This window comes from Lontra canadensis, unplaced genomic scaffold (genome assembly GCF_010015895.1).
Source record: "Lontra canadensis isolate GAN:19392208 unplaced genomic scaffold, GSC_riverotter_1.0 scaffold17, whole genome shotgun sequence".
Taxonomy (NCBI): Eukaryota; Metazoa; Chordata; class Mammalia; order Carnivora; family Mustelidae; genus Lontra; species Lontra canadensis.
The window spans coordinates 7,385,124-7,410,036 of record NW_022631011.1 but is presented as its reverse complement, the minus strand read 5'-3'; positions in this window follow the sequence as shown (position 1 = coordinate 7,410,036).

Below are 24,913 nucleotides of genomic sequence, written 5' to 3'. Positions count from 1 at the left end.
GCTAAAGAAGCAAGAAACAGAAGGAAAAGTAAGAAGACAAGATATACAGAAAGAAGCAAATATTGATAGAACAGCCAAATGGAAAACTAGACGAAGATCCACCACAAATTCTTGCACTTTTGATTCCTAGAAATGCTATGACTGGGATTCCTCCAATTGAGAGTCCCAGACTCAAACGCTTCTTTCTTCTGGAGTTCCAGGAGAGTAAATTATATACACATCTTCCTCCCATCTTCTGCACCCTACTATTGCTTGAGTAAATGAGTTTCTTGAACCTACACTTTCAGTGTAACTGAAATGTAACTACATGCCTTTGAAACATTTGAAGCAATAGTGGAAAATCTATGTAGCAAATAAGTGATTTAAACTAACAAATGAGTGTCATCATTAGATTAATTTCCTCCCCTGGACCAGATAGTGCATGCATGACCAACTTCCCGAGATTGCTTATGTTGTTCCTCCATATGGAAAATGTCTTTTTCACTCCTTTCCAACTATTCAAATCCTATCTATTTATAAACTGTCCAGTTGAAGCTTCCTATTTTCCTGCACATTCTACCTATACAAATATCTCTTAACTAAATTCCTAGACCACATTTTCATGCTTAATGCTACCATATGTTATCTCTATGCCTGAATCCTGCATTGTTAGTTAATGCATTGTCATTTTACCTATTCTAGGTGTGTATCTAGTCCATCCTCCAAAAAAATACAAGTTTTTTGAATACAGGAAGTGGGGTTGATGCATTTTTAAAATTTGCTTTACCTTTATCACACAATATCCCTAAAGTAGCAGTAAAAAAAAAAAAATGAATGAATAAACAAAAATCAAGTGAACAAAAGAATGAATAAATTCAGTGTGGTCAAAGATTTATATAAAATTTCTCAGAGGATCTGTATAGGAAAGTTTTTTATTTTTTAATGAGGAAAGCAGTAGCATTTGTACATTAATTCCTTTGAGATTGAGTTCTTCAATTTATCCTACAGAGGTTGTTACAATTATGTTTATCACCATGTAAAAAAGCATTGTACAAAAAATCTATTTTAGGTGTTAGATCATAATAATTGCAGCCTATTAGACCAATGCAAGATTCTTTTCAATTTCCAATGCACCTGATTGTGTTAAAAAGGAGGTCACAAGGAACTGACATACTATAGAAGGTCAGTAGACAAGATGCGGCAGAAGAGGTCTTGGCACAAACTGACACATTCAGTTGGAATTGTTTGTTTTCCGTTCTTTTTAATTTCAGGGGAAAAGAATCTTTCATCTCTTCTCTGCACTTGAACAGCAGGTGGGCAGACACTGAATTTTTTCAGGAGAGTGAGTGTGTGGGTAAGTCACTTGGAAGAAGTTCAAACATCATGTATATTACTGATGTTGACAAGTCTAACTGCAGGACACGGGGGAAACAATCCTAGCTGGGGTAGAGCTGGCATTTTCAGGGTATTTTTTAAAAGAAATATAAATGCTCTCACACTGATCTAAAACCCTAGCTCCTGAGGGCTTTGGTGTGTAACTGTGATGTGTGAGGCCAGGCATATACAAAAGCTGGGATGGAAGATTTCGCTCGAATAAAATTGGAAGCAGCTTATATGTTCTGCCACTTCTCAAATCAACTGCGGCTTCTTGAGTTGGAAAACACCAGATTTGCTATTCATTGTTTTTCCCCCCCCTTTTTGTTCCCATTGCTGCCTTTGCCTTTCCAGGGTCTATACAAAGTGAAATGTGTTTCTGGATCATAATGAGTAGTTTTGAAAAGCATTCAGCTGAGTTTAATGTTGTTCTAGTAAGTTTCTTGTAGCCTGGGGTCCGTGGTGCCTGTGTGTGAGCGCGTGTGCATATGTGTGAATCCAACTCACCAGCAGATGCTGCATTCATCTGTTTCAAATAGAAATATCGGCCCAGTCCAGAAATAATTGTTAAGGTCATTCAGTATGAACTTAGGAGGAGTTAAAGTTCTAGCAAAAAGAGCAGTGAAGGTGAAGTTAACTAAATTGTTGTAAGAAAAAAAATTGTTGTAAGGACCTTGAGGGATACAGGAAAAACTGCGTGGACCACAGTTCTGAAAAAAATGGGCTGTCGTGTGTGTGTGTGTGTGTGTGTGTGTGTGTGTGTTTAGTTTTTTTATCCATATTTATTTTAATATCTTAAGTTTCCTTAAAAATGGCTTTAACTCATAGAAAGGAATTATATATTTTTATAATACTAATAGAAAGAGATAAAATGAATTATGAAGATGTGGACATATTCAATTTGTCTTTCCAAGCAAAAGGACATAAGTTTTTCACTCTGGAAGATTTTGATGGCCATGATCAAATTTCTCAATAACTCTAACCGAAGTTGGAGCCTGATGGCCTCTGCAAATTTGAAAGAAAGTGACTGGCTAGGGTAGAATGGCAGAAATTCTCATGGTGAGTCAGACCCATGGACTCAAGAGACAAACTTCACTTTCTTTTTGGCTGTCAAAGCTTTTTTCCTCCCTCCCTTCCTCCTTCCCTTCCTTTCTTTCCCCCCAAATTATGACAATCTGTTTTATCTTTTTTCATTTCAGAACTTCTCTTTCACATTTATTGTACTGTGCTTATTTATACTTCAGATTAACTTTGTTTATTTTATTGAAAAGAAGAGCCCCAGCATATCTGAATTAGATTCCAAAATTCTGACTTTAACTCTGTGGATAGTGCTACTTAGTTGTTTCCTGCTGTAGAGATATATGTTGTCTGGAAATGAAGAGTTCCGTGTGAAAAATCAGGGGAGATTATGGTGCAAGAGAAAACAAAACATGGAGAAAGTGAAAATATGGTACATGTTAGCACTGGTTGCCAAGTTAAAGTCACTGTTCGGGAAAATGAATATATATTGTGTTCAACGGTTAACTCTTTAGATATCTTACTGTCACAAATGGGTTGATAAACTACATGTGATATGATGGTATAGAGATGAAATAATTATGGGGAAAGAAAGGTGTGCTTGTTCCCTCTCTCTCCCCCATAAAACTACATATCTCTGAGGAATTGACTTTTCCTACCACTCAGTTTCTCAGACATTCTCCTCCGTCTTATCCTCACCTCTCTTCTGGACCCCTCATAACATGAAGCCCTCATTCCAGCCTGCTATAGTTCATTCTTGCATGTGAATAGATCATGAAATGAATTCAACTTCAGCTGTGGCCCCTAATAGGCCAGAATCACTCAAGTGGAACTTTGGGAACAGTGCTCAGAAGCCCCGATGCTGCAGTTGTTCTAAAATGGGGAGGTTGAAAGGGGCTTGATGTTCCTTTCAATCTCAATTTAGTTTGAGGGCAGATAACCTTTGGGACTGTGAACTCCCCTCAACCCTCCCCAAAAGACACGGAATATGTGTAATTTACTTCCTGAACTGGGAGTTGTGAAGTGAATGGAAGAGTTTGGATCTCAATTCTTCGCCTCCTTAAGAATATATCCTCAGGCAAATGTGGATACTTCGTTAATTCATTCAACAAGCCATTTGAGTATCGAGTACTGCTCTTGTTTTGAGACATGTTAGAGATGAGCAGTGCTGATAAGGCCTATGTTTTCATGGAGCTTGTATTTAATAGAGGAGCACAGCTCAACAAATATACCTTCATATACAAGAGAAATCAGAAAATGCGAGTGCTACAAAAAAATTAAAAGAGTGATGTGCTAGGTTAGGGCATCTCAAATATTAATGTGCACACAAATCAATCAGGGTTCTTGTTACAATGCAGATTCTGATGTAATAGTCTTGGGTGCGGCTCAAGACTCTACATTTCTAACAAGTTTCTAAGTGATGCCAGGGCTGCAGGTCCATGCCCCATGCTTTGAATAGCAAATCAATAACGATTTATTAGCGACAATTTTAGATTGTGCAGTAATGATGGGCTATTCTGATGAGGCTGTGGGCAAGTGGAGAAACCATTCATTGAAAATCTGTTGGAAAAACATTCTAGACAGAGGATGGGGTTATTTCAAAGACCGTAAAGGAGAAGAGAAATTGGTAAGTTGAAGGAATGGAAAGAAAGCCTTTGTATCTTAAACACAGTGAGCTGAGGGGAGTGAGAGAGAGCCAGTCATGCCATGAAATCCAGGATAAAGAATGAGATTTTATTCTCAGCATTAAGTGATGTCATTGTAGAGTTTAAGCAGAGAAGTACTTTACATTCCCCGAGACTATTCTAGATATAGGGCGGAGAAAAGAGCATGAAGTAGAAACAAAGAGGCCAGTTGAAGTCTGCTGGAGTTGTCCAGATGAGAAATGATATTGGATAAGATCAGGATGATAGCAATGTGGATAGATGAAATAGGTAGATTAAGTAAATGTTTTGCTTTTGTTTCTACTTGTTGATTGATTGGTTTTAAGAAGTAAGGGAAAGAAAGGAAGTAAAAATTTCCCTCGGTTTGTTAGCTAGAGTTGGTGAGTAGATGGCAGTCCCCCACGGAGATTCTTGGAAACAGAATTTGGAGAGTGAGTCAAAAGTTCCACTTAACCCATGTTAAAAAAAAGGCATGTCCAGGAGGCATAGTAAGTCCTGAGTAAAGGTGAAAAATAGATATATACATTTGGAAATTATCAGCACTTAAATGCTACTGGTTACAAATACTTAGGGAAAAAGTATAGACAACAAAAAAGAGACCTCAGGCCTTAAGCTTTATACCCTCTACCATTTACAGCCACAGCAAGGAAAGCTATCCAAGCACACTGAAATGATTGGCCATTGAGTTAAAAAGAAAACTATGAGTATGCCATGTAGAAACCAAGATAAAAACTAGGTTTCAAAATGGTAAGCTGAATAATTCTATGTAAGCACGGGACTTGGAAATGTGAAGTTAGATTGTGATGATCCTGCACACATATGTACATGTACTATGAAGGATTCACATGAGGATTAGAGATAACGAGTATAAAAGGATGAGAACTAGAAAGGCAGAGAACTACTGAGGGTCCTGTATAAAGTCACAACAAAACAATAGTGGAGGCAGCCGCTCTAACCAGGTCTTGATGACCTCAGAAGGTCTATTCTTTCCACTCTGCCTCTCTGCTTCTTGATCCCACCACCCAGCCTTTCACACCAGGTGGAAGAGGGTATACACGCAGCTAAGGTACTGGGTGCATATAGACAGTTTCCCCATAGCTATGTCAAAACATAGCCTTAAAATAGGAAGGGAAGGGAAAAGGAAGGAAGGGAGAGAAAGGATAATGAATAGAATCCTGGGTCTAAATTGTACATAATGTCTTAATTCTACAAGCTCAGGGAATTAAGCCCTTCTAAGTGCCTTTAAATCCATTCCTCTCCAAGTGAAATCCAGGTGCTCATCTCCTCTGTCAATTTTGCAGCAATCTCATTTATGTCTGATGGACCCGGCTTACCTGAAGAATAATCCTAAATCACCCCCTTTCCTTTCATTGTGTATTTCATTATATAGGCTCAAAAACCTTGAAAAAGTACTCCCTGTATTTTGGAGAAAATCAAAATGTATTTGTCCGGAGCTCAGTTATCTTTGGATACTATCCTGTTTGTCTTCTTATCACCAACATGCACACAACTTAAGACAAGTGAAGACATTCTCTGTAATTCCCCTCATTTCCTTGCATTTTCTTATGTCAGGAATTTGGTTTTTTCCTTAATAGTTTCTTTCCCAGAAATCTCTCCCTATTCCTACCTAGATATTCAAATTTCATCTTATTAAAATCCCCGCTTGAATGCCCCTTTTGCAGGAAGCCTTACCTGGTCAAACCAAGTCAAACTATTGTTTTACTTCCTGGAATTGACATAACACATGATACCTCTGTCATTTAGCATGCTAACAAGTCTATTTTTTTCTGTTAATTCCATTGAAATATGTACTCATTAAGCTCTTTTTTGACTCCCAATTAATACCCACTGCCATGTTAGGGCCAGACAGGTCGGGAAGACTCATAAGCATCCTCTAAAATACTATGGAATTTCTGCCACTGGTATGATTTAGAGAGCAAGCAAAAACAGCATATTCATTTTAAATATATAAGGACTGATGTGCTAAATGACATATCACCAACTGTCCTAATGTACGAGAGAGAGAGAACATGCACAGGTCAGCTAGGAAAGGTAGAATCAGAGACCTTTCTCCCCCTGGTTTCCTGGGGCTTCCCTTGGTGTCTGGCATTGTTTGCCTGCTGATTAGTGAGGTGTCTCTGGGTACATTAATGTGGAAGGTTGGATGTGTTTGACAATAAGTCGATGATTCTTTTTGACACGACTTTAATAGTACTGAAGAAGTGATTGTAAGATGATGCCTTTTAATGGGATATAGATATAAGCGACCTGCTTTTTATGACAAAGGTCAATGGTATTGATGGGTAGTGTAGAGAAGATAATTTCCTTGGCATGGTAGGAGACAACTTGCATGATTCATGATTCATGAAGGTATCTCTCTCTCTCCTCTCTCTCTTTTTTTTTTTTTTAGATTTCTCCCACAAGGAGGAAACATGAGCACCCCTGCCAATTCCTTCCGGCTGCCACTTTATTTGAAATAAGGAAAAGGTAATATCCCACAATGAAATGAGTCACTGCTCAACAATTGATGGTAACCTCTAGCTGGCCGAGGCCTTCAGAATATGACAATCATATATGGAATGAGTTTGCTTTTATTATGAAGGAAGTGGATATGTGCCATTCCAATGGGACATACAAGCAGTCAAGGAGCAAAGGCTGAGTGGCAGAGATGGGAGGAGGGCATATGGCACAGATGAGGGTGAGAGCACATCCATATGTGTCTACATGTTAGTTGTAGGTCAAGCAATAAAGTACAAGAATCAGCTTTGCTGAATTACACTTTGTTGAAAGGTCACAGGCAAGCAGAATGAAGGGTACCCTGTGCACCAAGGGCTGCTTCTGGAAACGGAGCAAGCTGGCCTTGGGCTGAATTGGAACCTCTGGTTAATTGTGGGTCAGGCAGAGAACATTGTGGATCCTTCTAGACAGTGACTATAGCAGGGCAAAGAAAGTCTCAGTAGAGATTCCTCAGCCACAAATTTATATTCCTCCACCTTATTGAACCTTAGTTTTCCATGGTGGGGGAAGAGACAGGAAATAGAGAAGAGTGTGAAGAAGACAGAACAAAGACAGAGAGGGGAAGGGCAAGGTGAGAGGGAAAGAGAGGAGGGGTGGCAAAAGGGAAGGAATGAGATAAAAGGCATAACAGAATGTACAAGGTGAGTATTCTGGAAACTAAATAGTCCTGCTGTCTTGCCTTTCCTATCAGAGTAGGATTCTCTCCTAAGCCCCATTAAAGTCATTTCACCACGGACATTTTCCAGAAAGGATGTGTGTCCCACTCTGCCTCCCACACTTGTCCCTCTCTCCATCCATCAGTACACTGCAGGGTGGCTTATTTTGGAAATACGTGGCTAGTTAATCTTACCCACAATGCTTCCCACTCCCAAACATAAGTCTCCCCATTCATCTGTCCTCTCTTGGATTTTTATTCCAAATTAAGCTGTATTTTCTCGGCTGATTCATGCTCCTTTCTACCATCCCAGTGCATGCTTGCTTTTCCAAACTTTTCTCCATGGGCTATGGATGTCTTATCCCATAGTAAATAGGCCAGGGGCATGACTAAAATTGGTGGTTGTGGTCATTGGGAAGAGCAATGTTGTGTAGGAAGGTAAGATGTTATGACCCTTAACACTCAGGGTTTGTCTCCCCCCCACCCCACCCTCTAAGTTCATTATTAGAACCTGGGGAAGGATAGAGCTTTGCCACTGCTCAAATGACATCAGTGTCACTAATTCAACTCACTCATTCTTCAGATCCTTAACATTTTCATCTCAGTGAATAACTGCATTTATTTCAGCTACCCATTCCCCAAGACCAGAATGTAGACTTTGTGAATGAAACCAAAACCAAACCAAACTAATTAACCTGTTGCATGCATTTCTAAAATATGGAATTCTATCCCATCCCAGTTTATTGTTTTTCAGCCCTCCTCCTTGGTTATTATCACGAATATGTCTAAATTCCAATCTCGTTTATACTCTGGTATGTTCACCTGGTTAGATTTTTGCTATCTATCACCCCTGTCCTGTCATTCCATATCATTCAGTCTGGCCTCTGTTGTCCAACATAGAAACACTGCTGTCCATCTAAGGCTTCTCCTTCTCCTCTAGCTCATTTCTAAATAGTGCTGAAAAAAAAAATCACTCAGTATCATATGAATATAAATTCATATCCAGCCACAATTAAAACCTTTGTGCTGCTAGGTAATGGTGCTATTTCCAGCATTGTTTCAAAACACCTCTTCTGGCACATCTAGTCCCCTCCACTCCATCCTTGGCTCCATAGGCTCTATCACAGAGAAAATAGAAGATATTCATTAGGAACACCATCTACTTCGAATGCTTATCTACAAGATAGCCTTCTATTACTTCATCTCTTCTATTCAGAAGAGTCCCCCTCCCACATCTAGAGCTAATTCCTCACTATATATACCGGACCCTATACTCTCAACCTTCTTTTAGTCTAAGATGCCTTCTCTTAAATTGCTTTCTACTTGACCCCTGACCTCAAGTACTTCTCACTGGCATTTAAACATGATTAAAAACAAACAAAAGATTCCTACAGACCATTCCCTCTATCTACCATACTATAACTTTCATCTGTATAACCCTACTTTTAAAAAGATTTGTCAGATTTCTTCATTTCCAAGTCCCTCTTCAACCCATTCTCTTTTGAACTCTAGTCCTATCATTTCATGAACTAATCCTTGCCAAGGACTAGCGGCACCGACGTTAAATCCATCATCTACTCTCTGATCATGTTCTCCAACTAACCTCTCTGCAGGTATCAACTTTGACAACCATTGTGCTCTAGAAATCCTCTATGCTCTTGGCTTTCCACAAAATCATGCTTCCTACATCTTCCATCACCCTCTGGATGCTTCTGCTCAGGCTTCTTTGTACTTCTCTTCCTCCACGTAACCTGTAAATGTTAATACTTCTTAGAATGCCAACATTTTCTAACTTCACCTTCCATAGATCTCAATTTGGAAATCACTCCAGAGCCTCCACATACTAGGTTGTAAACCTTTGAGGTATCCTTCCAAAGTACCTCAAGCTTATTTCCTATTTACATTTGTTACAATGCTTGTACTGCTGATTTACAGGGTGGCATTCTCATGGTACTGTGAACTTTTCAGGAGCAATGATTGACTTACTTTTGCTCTTCTAACTTCAATGCTGAATCCCATGCCTGGCAAACTTTATTCACACTACGAATATATGCTGAATATTTGAGACTGCTTATTTTGGCTGTAACTGAAGAGATTAGTTTTCTGAAAATTTTGACTATCTAGCATAATATTAGAATAATTGAAAATAATAAAATAAAAGACTAATACTTGTACATTAGTGGGTTCAATAGGACTGGTAAGTCTCAGGCAGTGTAATGTAGGCTCTAAACTACCAAATTTTGTTCTTATCTCATCACCGTGCTTGCTGTGTGAATGAATAAATAACTCAGATCCCCTGTGTTTCTTCTTCTTTTTTTTTTTCCCATTTCAATATTTAACTAATTAAACTACTTGACTCAATTTTTCTTAAGAAAAGGACTTGGGGAAAGGGCTTTGTGATAAAATTACATGTGCAGTCATTTTAGATTTTTACAGTAATTGTAGATTTCTGACAACTCAAAACAGAGACTGTATCTACATGTATGTGTCTATATCTATACATAACTAGGTGTAAGTCAATTGACATTTTGGTTGATGAAATGGTAGAAAGTACTAATAATGATGAGGTAAAAATAGCACCCATGAAGTTCTATTGCAGAGCAGAGAAATGAGCAAACTGATCATTTTTTGTCTTTTTATATAAATGAAAAACTTAAATCTTATTGACCTAGTTTTTACATTGCTCAAAAATGATAATGACGAATATGTGCTTGAACTCTCACCATTGTATTTCTACTAAAATATCTTACCTTTCGTTTTAGGAAACCATTTATTCAACAAACATTTTTTAAAAAGATTTTATTTGTTTGAGAGGGAGAGAGACAGAGAGAGTGATAGAGATAGCATGAGTGGGGATCAGAGGGAGAAACAGGCTCCCCACTGAGCCAGGAGCCTCACACTAGGCCTGATCTGGGATCGTGACCAGAGCTGAAGGCAGACCCTTAACCGTCTGAGCTACTCAGGTGCCCCTCAATGAACATTTTAATTTGCTAAGAAATTTTAAGCCCATGTTGAGAGAACTCACCTTTTCTTTAAGAATAGAAGTGTAAACAACAATAAATATTTTTATTGTTGAAATTATTGTTCTCCTCGTGCTAAGAATAGATACCATCTTAATAGTTAAATGATGTGATTGAGCGTGAAACATGTCTAACACCATAGCAATTTTCTAAATATAAATCTTGGGTAATGGAATTGTTTTCTCCTAGAGAAGAGAATGTTGATTCACGTGCTCATGAATACTTTCATGTTTTCTTGCAAGGTGCCACAAATTCATAGAATCATAGGCTCTTAAAGCTGGAAAAGTCCTTGTGATTGGAGAGCCCGAATACGTCATTTTACATGTGAGAAAACTGAAAACCGATTTCCCTGTCTCTACAAAGGGAACTAGAAAGGGCTTTTTAGTTTCTTCTGCCACAGAAAAGTCTATTCCATACACCAGAGCCGGCACCTTCCACCTTTTCTAATACCCTCTTTTCCATCTATCCCTCCCCACCCTGCCCCTCTCTTCCATACAGATGTTGAGCTCCAGGCCAACAAAGTGCAAGTACCCTGGCATGACGTCTCTCTGTTCTGTGACTTAAAACACACCCATCCTTCTGTTTGAATTCTCCCTCTTTACTTACACATATTCTACTTTAAGATTCACCTAAAGGGTTGCCTCCTCCAGGAAGATCTCCTGATCTGCAAGTCTGAGACAAGCGTTTTCTCATTGTTTCCAATACCTCCTTATTTCTACCGCAGTATGTATAGGATTGAATGGTAATCATGGACTTACTTTTCTGCTTGCCAGGTTACCAGCACCTAGGATAGTCCTGGCTCACAGTCGGAGCACAAGGAATAGTCACTGCATGAGTGAACAAATTTATGAATAGAAGCCAAGGACTCTCACATGCTGTAATGGAAGTACAAACAGGGCAAGAGATGAAAAACAAAAAATGGATTCTACTGCTAATTTCTCCACACAGCCCTGGAAGTTTATTTATTGTTACATTTTATTTCACTTAACTACACACATAAACACATGGCTGTGTATGCACATGTATACACAGAGGGCTTGAAAGGGAAGAAACACATTCAACTAAAATTCTATCTAGGTGACTAATCCTCGATCCCTGCGGAATGATTCTTACTGGCTTCTTAGGGCAAACACGATAAAAGAGGGCCTTGATAGACCACATACCCTTCTGAGGATGCTGCAGATAAGCTGACCAAACACCAAAAACCACCATCAAAGCTTGTGCACTGAGGATGGGCTGCCTCTCTAGACCACCTTTTCTGATGGAGGTTCAGCCTTGTCTGGGTCTTCGAAAAGCACTTACTGTTCTTTGCCGGTGATCAAACCAAAACCTCTATCAATTTCTTCGAGAAAAAAGCTACATGATCCAGCTGACAAAATGATGTATTTTATGAATAATAAATTTCTCAAGGGCTTCAGTCCACGTTATTTACTAGACAACCATAATTTGTAATGTTTACTTAAACACTGGCTCTCAACAAAACACTTAGAAGCACTTAGCATCTTGTCCCTGAGCAGTGTGCATCTGAAATCTGGACTTTTTAATTGTATTGTGTGGAAAAAATTTTAGAATGCTGCTACCCCGTTCACCACCAAGACCGCCAACATCAGCCATCTCTACAGTCAGAACCACACTGTGATGTTTTAAAAAACACACCCGTGGAAGGAGCAACTTTGGAGCAAAGCAAAGTCTGTCAGAAACCACCTGCTTGGTCAGAATCCTCACCATGACTCCATGAGAGAACACGACCAATTTTATATATGAGCAAGAAAGTCCCAGCTGGAATACTTTCTTTAACCCCGAGAGTCGTATTTTTTTTTATCATCTGATGCACTTTACTGGTTGCTTTAGTATTTAAAATGAATTAAGTGCTATTAAACCCCATTTTTAGGTAGTTTCATCAGTACAGCCTAAGGGGATATAAAGCAGGGAGCTTTCTCTGGCAGAAATCCAGATACTAATGCCTCCTCATTGCATTTAAGTCAGTGGTTAGGTCAAGTAGACAAACATATTTTAGAATATGTTTAAATAAGCACTCCATTTAGGGTTGCTTTTCAACTCACACATTTTCTCTTCCTTATTCTCTTTCCTGGCTAATACAAAAGGTGACACAGTCACAGGCATGGTGGCTTTGTGCCTGGACAAACTGGATTTTTCAGTTCGGCTCTGAATATCTGCGTCCCATGGCAACAGGGCGGTGATCACGTTGAGGACGTTGCGGGAGGCAGTAAAATGTTGCATAGGACTAAAAGGATGATAAGGGCAGCAAACCATCACTGTGTAGACAGGCATCAAAGAGGCGTGTGTCCCTGGGCACTCGACTACATTTCATTTCCAGAAGTAAGAAAACCGGCCACCCATTGTGCACATAATTTTAAGTTGTGTTTGGTCTATGAAGAAAATGAGTCTCGAATCTCATTTACAGCTACCATAGTTTTGGCAGAGAATGATATCACTAAAGCAACTTTACAAGGACAGTGGCATTTTAATTGTAAGCATCTAACTATAAATGAAATTGGGATATATATTTTTGCGGAGACTGGAGAGACTCAAAAACGGCAGGAAGTGAAGGCTGTAAGGAGAGATTTTTGTTGCTAAAATTATGCGTGCAAAGTGGCACTTCTGGACCAAAATGAGAGATTAGGCGATCGTATGTTATGATGTAAAGTAAGCAAGGTGGCAAGTGGATGGAATAAAAACAAGGAGCTCTTGGAGCAAGCCGAGTATGCCCAGAACAATTAATCATAATCATGTGGTAGAAAATAGGATAAAAACTAATGAAAATGAGCATTTGATGTGATTCTTTTTAAAGATTTTATTTATTTATTTGACAGAGAGAAAGAGAGTACAAGTAGACAGAGTGGCAGGCAGAACGAGAGGGCAAAGCAAGCTCCCCACTGAGCAGGGAGCCTGATGTGGGGCTCGATCCCAGGACCCTGGGGTCATGACCTGAGCCGAAGGCAACTGCTCAATTGACTGAGCCACCCAGGCACCCCTGATGTGATTTTTATAAAATGGTGATGAGTTCTATGTGCTGAAGGGCAATTTTGAGTAGTTTTTTGGTACGTTTCTATGCACCTAGCACCCTGTTGGGCAAGGAATGAGCCCTGACTACATGACTGTTGAGTAGAAACAATATGTGTCCATATGGATGGTTGGGGTGGACACTGTGCAGCAGTTGGTAGCATACGGGAAGCAATAGGGGTGGGTATCCTAAGACAGAAAACTTTTAGGCCCACACTGTGTCTCACACAAATGCTTGAATGACGTTGACATACTCTGCACTATCAAGGGGAAATTGTTATAAGGATGTTGCCCACCAACAGGTCTTGGTCAACAAATGACAGTTTGTCTTTTGAACATGTCCTAAAAATTGAGCCTTGTACCATGAAAATGGCTTGAGGGCCAAATACAGAATGAAATTCAGAAGTAGTTGCTTCATTTAGAAACAGATGTGTTTGGATGACCTTCTTTTGCTGGGTTACAGAAGTATTTGGTATGCCAATTTAGAATCTGGAATTTCTCCTCTTTCTCTTTGCTAAAACTATGCAAAATAATCATGTGACCCTGCACATACTAACGATATTTCATCTTATATTAAATATTATTCTCTGTCTTTGTAATGTGCTCTGTATCCTCCTTCCTATTTATCAGATCTTTCCATAAATTTTTCAGTTTTATTATTCATTTATTATATATATATATATATAATTTATTTATTTATTTTTAAAGATTTTATTTATTTATTTGACAGACAGAGATCACAAGTAGGCAGAGAGGCAGGCAGAGAGAGAGAGGAGAGAGGAGGAAGCAGGCTCCCTGCTAAGCAGAGAGCCCGATGCGGGGCTCGATCCCAGGACTCTGGGATCATGACCTGAGCTGAAGGAGAGGCTTTAATCCACTGAGCCACCCAGGCACCCCTATATATATAATTTATTATTCACTATTTCACATCCCACACTCCCTCCACTCCTACATCCTTAGTCTTGCTTCTCTCTACCACATGGATATGAAATTTTCCTTTCTATCCACTCTCTGTGGCCTGCATCTTCTGGAACCATAGTGGCGGTGGTCCTGTTTTAAGTTTTCTCCTATTCTGTGTGCTATGTGCATCTTCTTCCTTGGTGGCTTGGGGAATAGTAAATGGTATGTATATATTTACTTGACCATAAAATAAGCATTCAATATTTTTTCTTCCACATCTTCATGTGTTTTTTTGGAAACAAGATATTTCCATAAAATTATAAAACATGTCAGTATTCATGACATAGAAGGAAAGTTGAAAAATATTTATAATGGATTCTCAGTGGCTTAGCAAGTTAGCTTATGTGTGACTTGAATTGTACGTCATTATAAAATTCCATAGGATCTTTGGAAACACAGAGCTACTAGTAGAAAATAATTTTATGTCATTTAACATAATCCATTTGTGAAATTAAACTAGTTCTTCAAAACTATACAGATAACACTTGAGCATTAAGAACAAGGGGGAACGGGTGGACCTAGTTTGAAGATCTATTCTGGAAAGGTAGGTCAACAGACTTGACCTTCACGTAACCACAGCAGGCTAAGGTGTATTTTGAGATACTTTCAGTGGGGTACATGGGCATTCAGCAGTTTAATTCTCCTAGAGAAGCAGAAACTTCAATGTGCACAGAATTCATTTCCCCCCATTACAGTAATATTCAATTGGACTAAATTATCCTGTAACAGCATTTGATCGTGCAGCTACTGGATCTGGCTTCATTTACTTTAAGGTTAGTAAAGTCACAGCTTAAATTGCTTAAGAGTTGGCAGCATCAAAGTTCTCTCTTTTCTTTATTAACTTCTTTACTTGTAAAGAGTTGAAAACTGGCACAGGAAGTAGGAGGTCAGTCTGGAAGAAATATTACAGGTCATCACCTCTACTTTGGAAAGGTCAATGAGACAAGGATGTAAAAAGAAAAAAAAAATGAGTTGTTCAAGACTTTTCTTGTTTTAAGCCAGTTAATCCTCAAAGGAAAACGTAAATCATATTAAAAAGTATGAAAATGGTAAGAATAATAAAATGAAAAACATCCATTTAGGTAATTATTTTACTAAGTATAATAGAAAATCAGGAATGGCATTTGTGTTTGTGCTTTAGAAAAATATTATCATAGACCTCATTTTCATTCGAAGCAAATTGAGATGAGTGTTCCAAAGGACATGAAGGGAATTATTCTCTTCTTGGTGGGACTCTGACTTTCTGGAGTCAGACATAAAACTATGAAGGTTCAAGAGATAGGAGAATCATGAAACTCAGTTAAATGAGAAAATCCAGGGATAATGAGGAACCTAAAAATGAAGGGAGTGGATGTCACAGAGGAAGGGCCTCGGGGGAATTCTGAGACCAGAGCAGCGAGGCTGTGGTGAGAATGTTCTCAGATAATAAATGTCAGACCTGAAAGCAGGTTGGAAATGCAGGCAGGGATGATCATGCAAGGAGCCCACACCAGTTTTAGAAGCCAGGATAGGAAGCAGATCTGGAAGGCAACTCTGAGAGGGCAGGGAAGTTTATTATTTTCACTGGTAACCGGATTTAGAATCCAGTAAGGTGATTTTAGTTATTCGTGTTGGGAGTCAGAATGAGGCACTGGGTATAAATGGCCAGAAAAGCAAAAGTGAGTCAAATGTGTGTGTTTGTGAAAACACTCAGAAAAGGGTACAAGGGTGGGAGTGGGAAGTTGAATACTGTCCTTCGGGACCCAAATCTGGCTAGAAATCCACACAGTTCAATTTTCTACCCTCTCTCCTGTGCAATCATGGGAATGTTATATTTTATGCAGCGTTTTTAGATGTTTAAAAATTAGCAACCAGTCCCATTATCACCAGTCATAAACTACATCCGCAATTCAACCACTCAATATAGCCGGGCACATAAAATAGACACACACCTTCATAAAAGACGTAGTCCCTTCTCCAGGCAAAGGTGGTGAGCAATCATGGATCATGACGAATACAGACAAGGAGAAACTGAAAAGATTTTGTTCAAGAGCCTCAGGCCAAAAGCCTGCTTGTGGAAAGTTGTCCAGGACTTTTATTTCCCCGCATAGAACACTGAGGATGGTAATTTTGAAGGCGCCATCAGAAAGACCCCTTACTGAGCCATATCGCACTGGTCTATTTTAGGACAATAAAGGGTTGAACTCCCTTTCCTGGGATTTAAAAGTTGGGTTTCACTGAGTGCAGCTATTTCAAACCTGCAGCTGGCAGGCCTTGGAATTGATACAGTATAATAACACTGTGCTTCAGAACTGGGAGTTACTTGGGATGGAAATGGCACCATCGTACTCTTCAATGAGCAGCTTAAAGAAGATTTTAGTAATACTGAGCTACAATTGCTCAGTGACAAAGGTACTCCCTAGTTGTACTTTTGACAGGGTTTAAACTCATGGGGGTACAGTTCATAGAACATAATGCTTCCTTCTGAGTTTAGAAAGATATAATAACATGCACAATTACAATCTATTATTAGGAAAGGCTGAATGACAGGTGATGTCCAAAGACAGCTAGAAATGGTATCGAGTACAAAGCAACAATCAAGAAGCCCCTCTTAAACAAATTGTATAATTGTGTGCTTCTTTATATTTAGTGTATTACATTCACTTATAACTTTATATATGGCCTTTGGGGCATGGAGATTAGAGAAGATTTCAAGGAAGAAATAATGGTTGCTTTGCTTTGGTTTAACTACCCTAAAATGGAAAACTTCTGAAATTAAATCTACTAGTTAAATAGAAAGACATTTATTTAAGAAAAAATATTGCTCTTAAAAATTTTAAATGCCCTAGGGCTCATGCTTGGGATCCTTTATCTCCTCTCCATAGGTAATCTCATCTACTCCCACGGCCTCAAATTCATCTATATGATAATGACTCCCAAGCTCCAACGCTAGCCTTGACCTCTTCCCCATCTCCAGGAGAACATCTCTTAGGGATTTCTAATATGCATCTCAAATGTGCCCTGTTCAAAACAGAACTCTTCAATACCTTCCCATCCCTCGCCCTCAGTCTCCTCTTTCCTGTTTTATCTCATCTCTGCTAGCTGACTCCTCTACCAACCAACCAACCAACCAACCAACTAACCAAATCTATTGCTCAATCCAAAACAAAAGCAAAACAAAACAAACAAAAGATATCCTAGATTATTCTCTTTCCCTCTTTTTTGATATAAAATTCACAAGCAGGAGCTGCTTGACTTTGCTGTGAATTCACCAACAAGAACTGTCCCCTCCTCTTTATTCCTTTTTCTGCCAAAGTCATCTACTGAATCACTGTCATCTGTCCGCTGAGTGTTTCAGTCTCCCTTTTCATTGTCCTGCTCCCTTCTAGTCCATTCTGTCCCGTGGTAGCCAAGCAATCTGTAAATACTGTAAATAAGACCATGCCTTCCTTGCTTAAGACCTTAATTTCTCGATGCACTTAGAATGAAATGTGCATTTCTGATTCCTGCCTATAAAGACCCACATAATCTGGCTGTAGTCTACCTTGGGTCCAATTTAATTGCCTTTCTTCTAGATCCACATACTCAAGCTGTAGTACATTCTTTCTGCTCCTGGCACATGTGTATTGTTCCCTTAAAGGCTCACTGTGCTTGAGGTTTTATCTACTGGGAATGCTTTATCCTCTAAATTTATGTGGTTGATTCCTTCTTAAAATTTAGGACTGCTTCCTTTTAATTCTCTGCATTTATCAGAAAATCATAATTTCTAGTTGAACAGGGTAATCACCTTTAGAGTTCACTATTGTATGCCCAGTACATAGAAAAAGTCTGTCACACGGTTGTCCTCAGTAAATATTTGGCAGACAAATGCCCTTCAGAGTTCTTATTCTGAGTCTGTAACTACAGGTGTTACTTTGTTTGAGGCAATTAGCTTCTTCAAGAGTCACCCTCCTAATTTGTAAACTGATAAATTGGGACTCCAACCTGGTCATTTAGGTTTAATGCTGTAAGAATTCGGAGTCTATAGTAATTTCATAACCTGTTTCTAATAAAAATAACCAGATTGGGAGGGAGGGGAATGAAAATAAACCAAAGATATAAATTTGCCAATATGTTTTCCTGTCTTGTGATTTAATTGACAGTTAGATTACTCTGCTAGTAGTCTATTGGTAATGCTTTGGTAGTGGTTTTATAGTCCAAACCCCTAATTTTTTAAAAGTTTATGTTTAATTAAGAAATACAGATCAGTTGACTTTTTCTGTAGCAATTGAACTTTATATTAAAAGGACTATGTATAGCTATTTAAACGTATTAAAATAATACTATTGTATTTGATAATATGCAGGAAGAGTAGGCAGGGGCAGGTCTTTGCTCCAATTCTCCCTCTGCTCCTCCGTAGTGGCATGACTTTGGGGGAAATTTTAACCTCTTTGAAGTGTGGTTTCCTGTTATTATAAATGATAGGGTAATACTCAAATCACAGGATTATTATGAAGACAAAGTTCCTGGGCAGCTCTTCACACAAAATAGAAACTCAGTTACAATCAATTCTCTTTCCTCTTTTTTCTTCTTGTTCATTGCACACACCTCTATTCAAATATCAAAGCATTTTATTTTTTCCTGACATCGATGACCTCTTATTCTAATGGCGTTTCTGCAACCAGGCTGGAAGAGAACTATCACAATGAGATCAGTTGTGGATTAAACCTTTATGGCACTTTGCTAAAACTTCCCGGGAATCTTCTGGAACCAGAGCCTCCCTCCAAGCCCCTGCCCTACCACAATATATGTCCTAGCAAGACAATTTGAAACTAGCTTAAAAGCTAAGGGAGGGAACGACTCCCATGCTTATATTTAGTTTCTATCAGGACAAGAGAATAGATAAAAATTACACATAACCACAGAACTCTTTATCTGTAAGAAACCTTATTGTCTTTTGCCCAATGAGGAAGAGAATTTTCTCAAAATTGATTGCTTCCCTTGTCTTATAATTTCTGCTCTTAAGGCACTCGACTCTTTTCAATCTAATCTATGTATTGCGTTTGCATAAATTTGTTCCCCTGCCAATCCCCCAGTCCTAGAATTCATTTGCCGGCTCCTTAGAGTCCCATTTAAAATGACTCTGAAGTTTAAATTTTTTCAGTTCTATTAGACAATCATCTTTTACAAGAAGAAAACAGAATATCAAACCTAAAATAAATAATAGAAATAAAATAGACAAAAATACATAACTCCCATTTCCCACATATGCCAACAACAACTTGTGAAGTTAGATGGCAGAACTTGTTAATGACAAATTGGTGACTTGAATTAAGTTCCACCAAGTCCTAGTTAATGTTTTTAATGGCGATGCCATGGGCCAACTTCTATTTGTGAAGGACAACATATAATTCCTGCATGTGCAAAAAGTGTAATCCTGGTGTGTTTATAGTCCATTCTCAGCATTATCTCAGACTTAATCATGCTGCTCTTGGTGATGGAAGACTGCAGTTGATAGTCCCTCTACTGAGTGAGAACGGCAACTGTAAAATGAGAAAATCAAAATAAATCTATCATGATCTAAAGGATATAACTGTCATTTAATTAAGAATAACCACTTATTTTATTAGGAAATATTAACAACAGTAATACGTAATGCATTCAGTTCAACAGATAACTATTTATGGAGCAAAATATGAGTAGTACAGCGCCTAATCCTAATAAGTGCTTAGTAATTGTTGGTTATTGTTATTTCTCTGTATCCCGTATAATGTATAATCAGTTTTTTTGGAAATTTTTCCTCATTCAGTCCTCTCAACAATTCATAGCTCTGGTAGTAATAGTAGTAATAGCAGTAGTAGTAGTAGTAGTAGTAACGTTTTTATTATTACCATTTCTAAATTACAAATAAGAAGATAGAGAAAGCCATAAATATAATCTTTGCCTCTCTGAACCAGTAAGAGTTTGGTGAACCGTTATAGATCACCTATTTGCATCATGTGCTCACTTCAATGTTTCCCTCTATAACTTTAAGCAGAGGTCAGTCACATCATCCCCACATGAATCCTTCAGGTTCAGAGACAGAACAACCTGTTTTTTGTTTTACTCACTGTAATCTTCAGAGGAGTCTTACAGACTAAGCCCAAATTTGTCTCCCAATAATTTCTACCTAATAGTCTTGTGTTAAACTCTCTCTGGAGCTTTAGAAAATAATTGTAATCTCTCTCCTATCTGGGTAAGATGATGGAAAACTGCCATCATTTGTCTTCTCCTCTTCTGCACCTTAAGAATCTAATTATTTCAACAACTTCCCAAACAACTTGCACTTTGCTGTCTGGGTTGCTTTTCTCTCTGTTGCACTCCCATTTATCAATGCTTATTCTTGAAAGTGACAGTCAGAATATCATAAAATACTTGAGTCATTGGCTAGATGTTGCAGATCATAGTAAGACTATTAATTCCTTTGATCTCCACCCTGTAAAATTCCCACGTGACATTCAAGTTTCAGCCCAAATGTTACCACTTTGATACAAATATCTTCACTCAGCTGAGGAGTAAACATCATTTTTATATTCATTTGTATAACAAATATGTTATCTACCATACTGAGATCTGGTCCAGCTATTAGACACAGTGTAAAAAACAAACCAAACTTATTTTCTGCCTTCTTTGATCATACAGAAGCCTGACATTAAACAAGCATATACAAATTTGTGCATAATTACAAATTTTATGAAGGTGAAGAGGAGGTTATTAGGATAATAAATAGTCCTTGAGTGGTGGCACTTTATGTAAGCCCTGGAAATATCTAGAGTATATCTAAGGCATGTATAGAAATATTTGTGTGTGGGTTTTGGAGGGGTTGAGGTATGTGGCAGGCAATGGAGGGATTAGATGGGTAAAGTGAGTATTTTGGAGAAAGGAAATATCAATTTCAAAATCCTTGTGAGTGCTCAGCAGTTTTGAAGAAAGAAGTGGAATCCAGCATCCTTGGTGTTGTGAGGAAGAGGGAGAATGACATGTGAGAAAACAAGAGAAAGGACATCTGATGACATGACATATTTTACCTTGCATACATATATCTCCTGTAGAAATGTATTTTCTTTTGAAGTTAGTGAACATACTTCTTTGGAGCCCTCACAATATCTGACAAAATGCCTCATACATCTGGGGGCCAATACGATGTGTTGACTTAAAATGAATAGATACCTCTTATTATCCATCATAGTTATGTACTATGTATAGTTTTGATAAGCAGTCCTTGGTTAGTTAACATACTGATAAGACTATGTTCAATAGTCTTCTGTTCAGAAGTGACCAAGTATAAAACTCCATAGCCCCATAAAATGATACATCTTCAGATTGACAGTGATTTATTTATAAGTACTTTTTGAATATGATTATTTGATCATCTTCACTCCAGCCCCAATTTCTGTAGGTTACGTATTAAAGAAATCTCCACGAATTTTTTATTTGTATTGCTGAAAGAGCCAGTAAGGACTTCCTCAACTTGATAAAGAATATCTTTTAAAAATCTATAACTAACATCATATTTAAGACTCAAAGCTTTCCTACTAAGATAACTACAAGGCAAGGATGATCTCCTCTTACCACTCCTCCTCACCACTGTGCTAGAAGTTATAGCTAATGAAATAGGACAGGAGATGAGATAAAAGGTATACAAATTGGGAAAGAAAAAAATAAAATTTTCCTTGTTTACAGATGACATGATCATCTATTTAAAAATCTGAAAGAACTGACAAAAAAAATCTCCTGACACTAATAAGTTTAGTTATACTAACAAGTATAGTGAGGTTGCAGAATACAAGGTTAATATACAAAGGTCAATCACTTTCTTGTATGGTAGGAATGAACAAGTGGAATGTGAAATTAAAAATACAATACCATTTATATCAGCACCCCAAAGAAGAAATACTTTGGGAGAAATCTAGCAAAATATGTACAAAATCTTTATGAGGAAAACAAAAAAAAACCCAATGAGCAAATTCAAAGAACTGCATAAATGGAGAACTATTCCATGTTTGTGTATAGGAAGACTTCATATTGTTAGTTCTTCCCAACTTGATTTATGGATTCAATAAAATTCCCAATCAAAATTAGAGCAAGTTATCCTGTGGATATATAGAAAAACTGGTGCTAAATTTTATATAGTGAGACAAAAGACCCAGAAAAGACCCAGAAAAATCAACACAATATTGAAGTAGAAGAATGAAGTTTGAGGACTAACACTACCCAACTTAAAGACTTGGGTCTTAAAGACATGGATCTGCAAAAATCAATGTCAAGAGAATAAGAAGACATGCATAGACTGGGAAAAAATATTAGCAAAAGACATATATGATAAAAGATTACTATCTAAAATATACTGAGAACTCTTAAAACTCAACAAGAAGAAAACAACCTGATTTTTAAAAAATGGACCAAAGACCTTAACAGACATTTCACCAAAGAATATATTCAGATGGCAAGTAGGTATATAGAAAGATGCTTCATATTATATACCATCAAGGAAATGCAGATGAAAACAACAAGGAGGTAGCACTACATACTTATTTGAATGGCCACAATCAAGAACGCTGACACCACCAAACACTTGTGAGAATGTGGAACTATTTGAACTCTCATTCATTGCTGGTGGGAATGCAAAATGATACAGTTACTTTGGAAGACAGTTTGGCAATTTCTTACAAAACTAAACATACTCTTACAAAACTAAACATACTCTTACCACATAATCCAGCAATCTCAGTCCTTGATATTTATTTGAAGGAGTTGAAAACTGTTGTCCACAAAAAAGTCTGCACAGGGATGGTTATAGAAACTTTATTCATAATTGCCAAAACTTGGAAGATAACCAAGAAATCTTTTGTAAATAAACTGTGGTACATTGAGGCAATGGAATATTATAAGGTGCTGCAAGAAAATGAGCTATAAGCCATGAAAAGACATGAAGGAGCTTAAATTCATATTAATAAGTTGAAGACTCCAATCAAAGGCTACATACTATATGATTCCAATTATTTGACATTCTGGAAAAGACAAAACTGTGGAGACAGTACAAAGATTAGTGGTTGCCAGAAGCTAATGGGGTGGGAGGATGGATAAATAGGCAGAGAACAAATTACTTTTAATTAAAAATCCTTAGTTTAGTAAAAAATATTCTTTATGATACCATATTAATGGGTACACATCATTATACATTTATCCAAACCCCTAGAATGTACATAGTACTTAGAGTGAATCATAATGTGAACTATGGAATTTGGGTGATTATCTTGTGCCAAAGAAGACTCATCATTTGTAACAAATGTATCACTATGAGGGGGAATTTTGATAATGGAGAGACTATGCATGTGTGGGTACAGAGGGTATATGGGAAATCTCTGCATTTTCCCCTCAATTTTGTTGTGAATCTAAAACTGCTCTAAAAAAAGTAGAGTCTAAAAATTTTTCTTCAGAACACTAGGGTGGGTGTTTTTTTTTTTTTGGCCAGTAGTTATTACAAATTTTGTACCTATGAAATAAAGACTACAATATTGAATTTATAAGTCAAATGGAGTTAGTAACTAATTTTCTGATATATAGCTTATCAAAATTGGTAAAAGAACATACCTCCTTACCTTTTCCACATAGAACACCCCTACAGACAAACACTGAACAAAATTTGACATTGTACTAGCTGCCCTTCTCAAAAAGCTCTTATATTGTTGAGAATGTAAGATTTCCTATGCATGCTATCAAACAAGAAGCTAAAGTGGTATTTAAAAAAAAGTAGTAAAAAAAAATAAGTCGTAAGATAAATACTGCTGACAACTACTGTTAAAGGAGTCAGAGGAGGAAAATGCTTCAAAAATGATGAAATATTAAATTGGGGGTATGTTTCATGGAAGAAGAATGTTTAAAGACAATTATATTGCAGAACATGAAGATTACCTTTAGGTCCAACTGTAGTTTCTGGGTCAGATGTGTTCAACATGATTCCTAGATCACGAACTTTGGCTATTGAAACTAAAGATACTATTCTTAGCCTTCATAAGACTTAACTTTTCCAACTAGAAAAACATATTTTTCAAAATGACCATGAGAACAAACACTGAGAAACACTTAGAGGTGCTGATGACAAGTATCATGGTTCAAAAGCAGTGATTGTTATATGCAGTAGGCCTTTAGAAATCAGCAGGTAGGTTGGTCTCCTCTATGGTATGATTTAAGAACCACAGTCTACAACTTGTGTTCCTAAAAATAGAGACTCATCCATTGGATACAGAGAATATTTAGGTCATCAAGAGATCCCCATAATTTCAATGTATGATGAATACCACGTGTTCTACAAATTCAGAACAAGTATGTACTTCGATTTTTTACCCTTTTTACTTAATCAAACTACCCTTTCCAATCCCTTTAAGGATAAATATTTTTTGCCAATCACTTCCCTTCTGGAATGTCTTAAGGACATGAGAATTTATCCAACCAAGTGTTTCAGCTCTCTTCTAAACAGCCAATGGGAAATAGATTAGTTCTTTTTTTTTTTTTTTTTTTTTTTCCTTTTGGCCTCAAGGCATCTCTCTGTAAAACTGGACTTTCTAATGTAGGGAAATCCTTCTTGATGTTCATAGGATGCTCTTATAGTACAGGTCTTCCCAGTCTGCATAAGTGCTTTGTATTGACTCTCTTCTGCCTTCCCTCCCTGCCTCCCATCATTCCATCCATCCATCCTTCCTTCC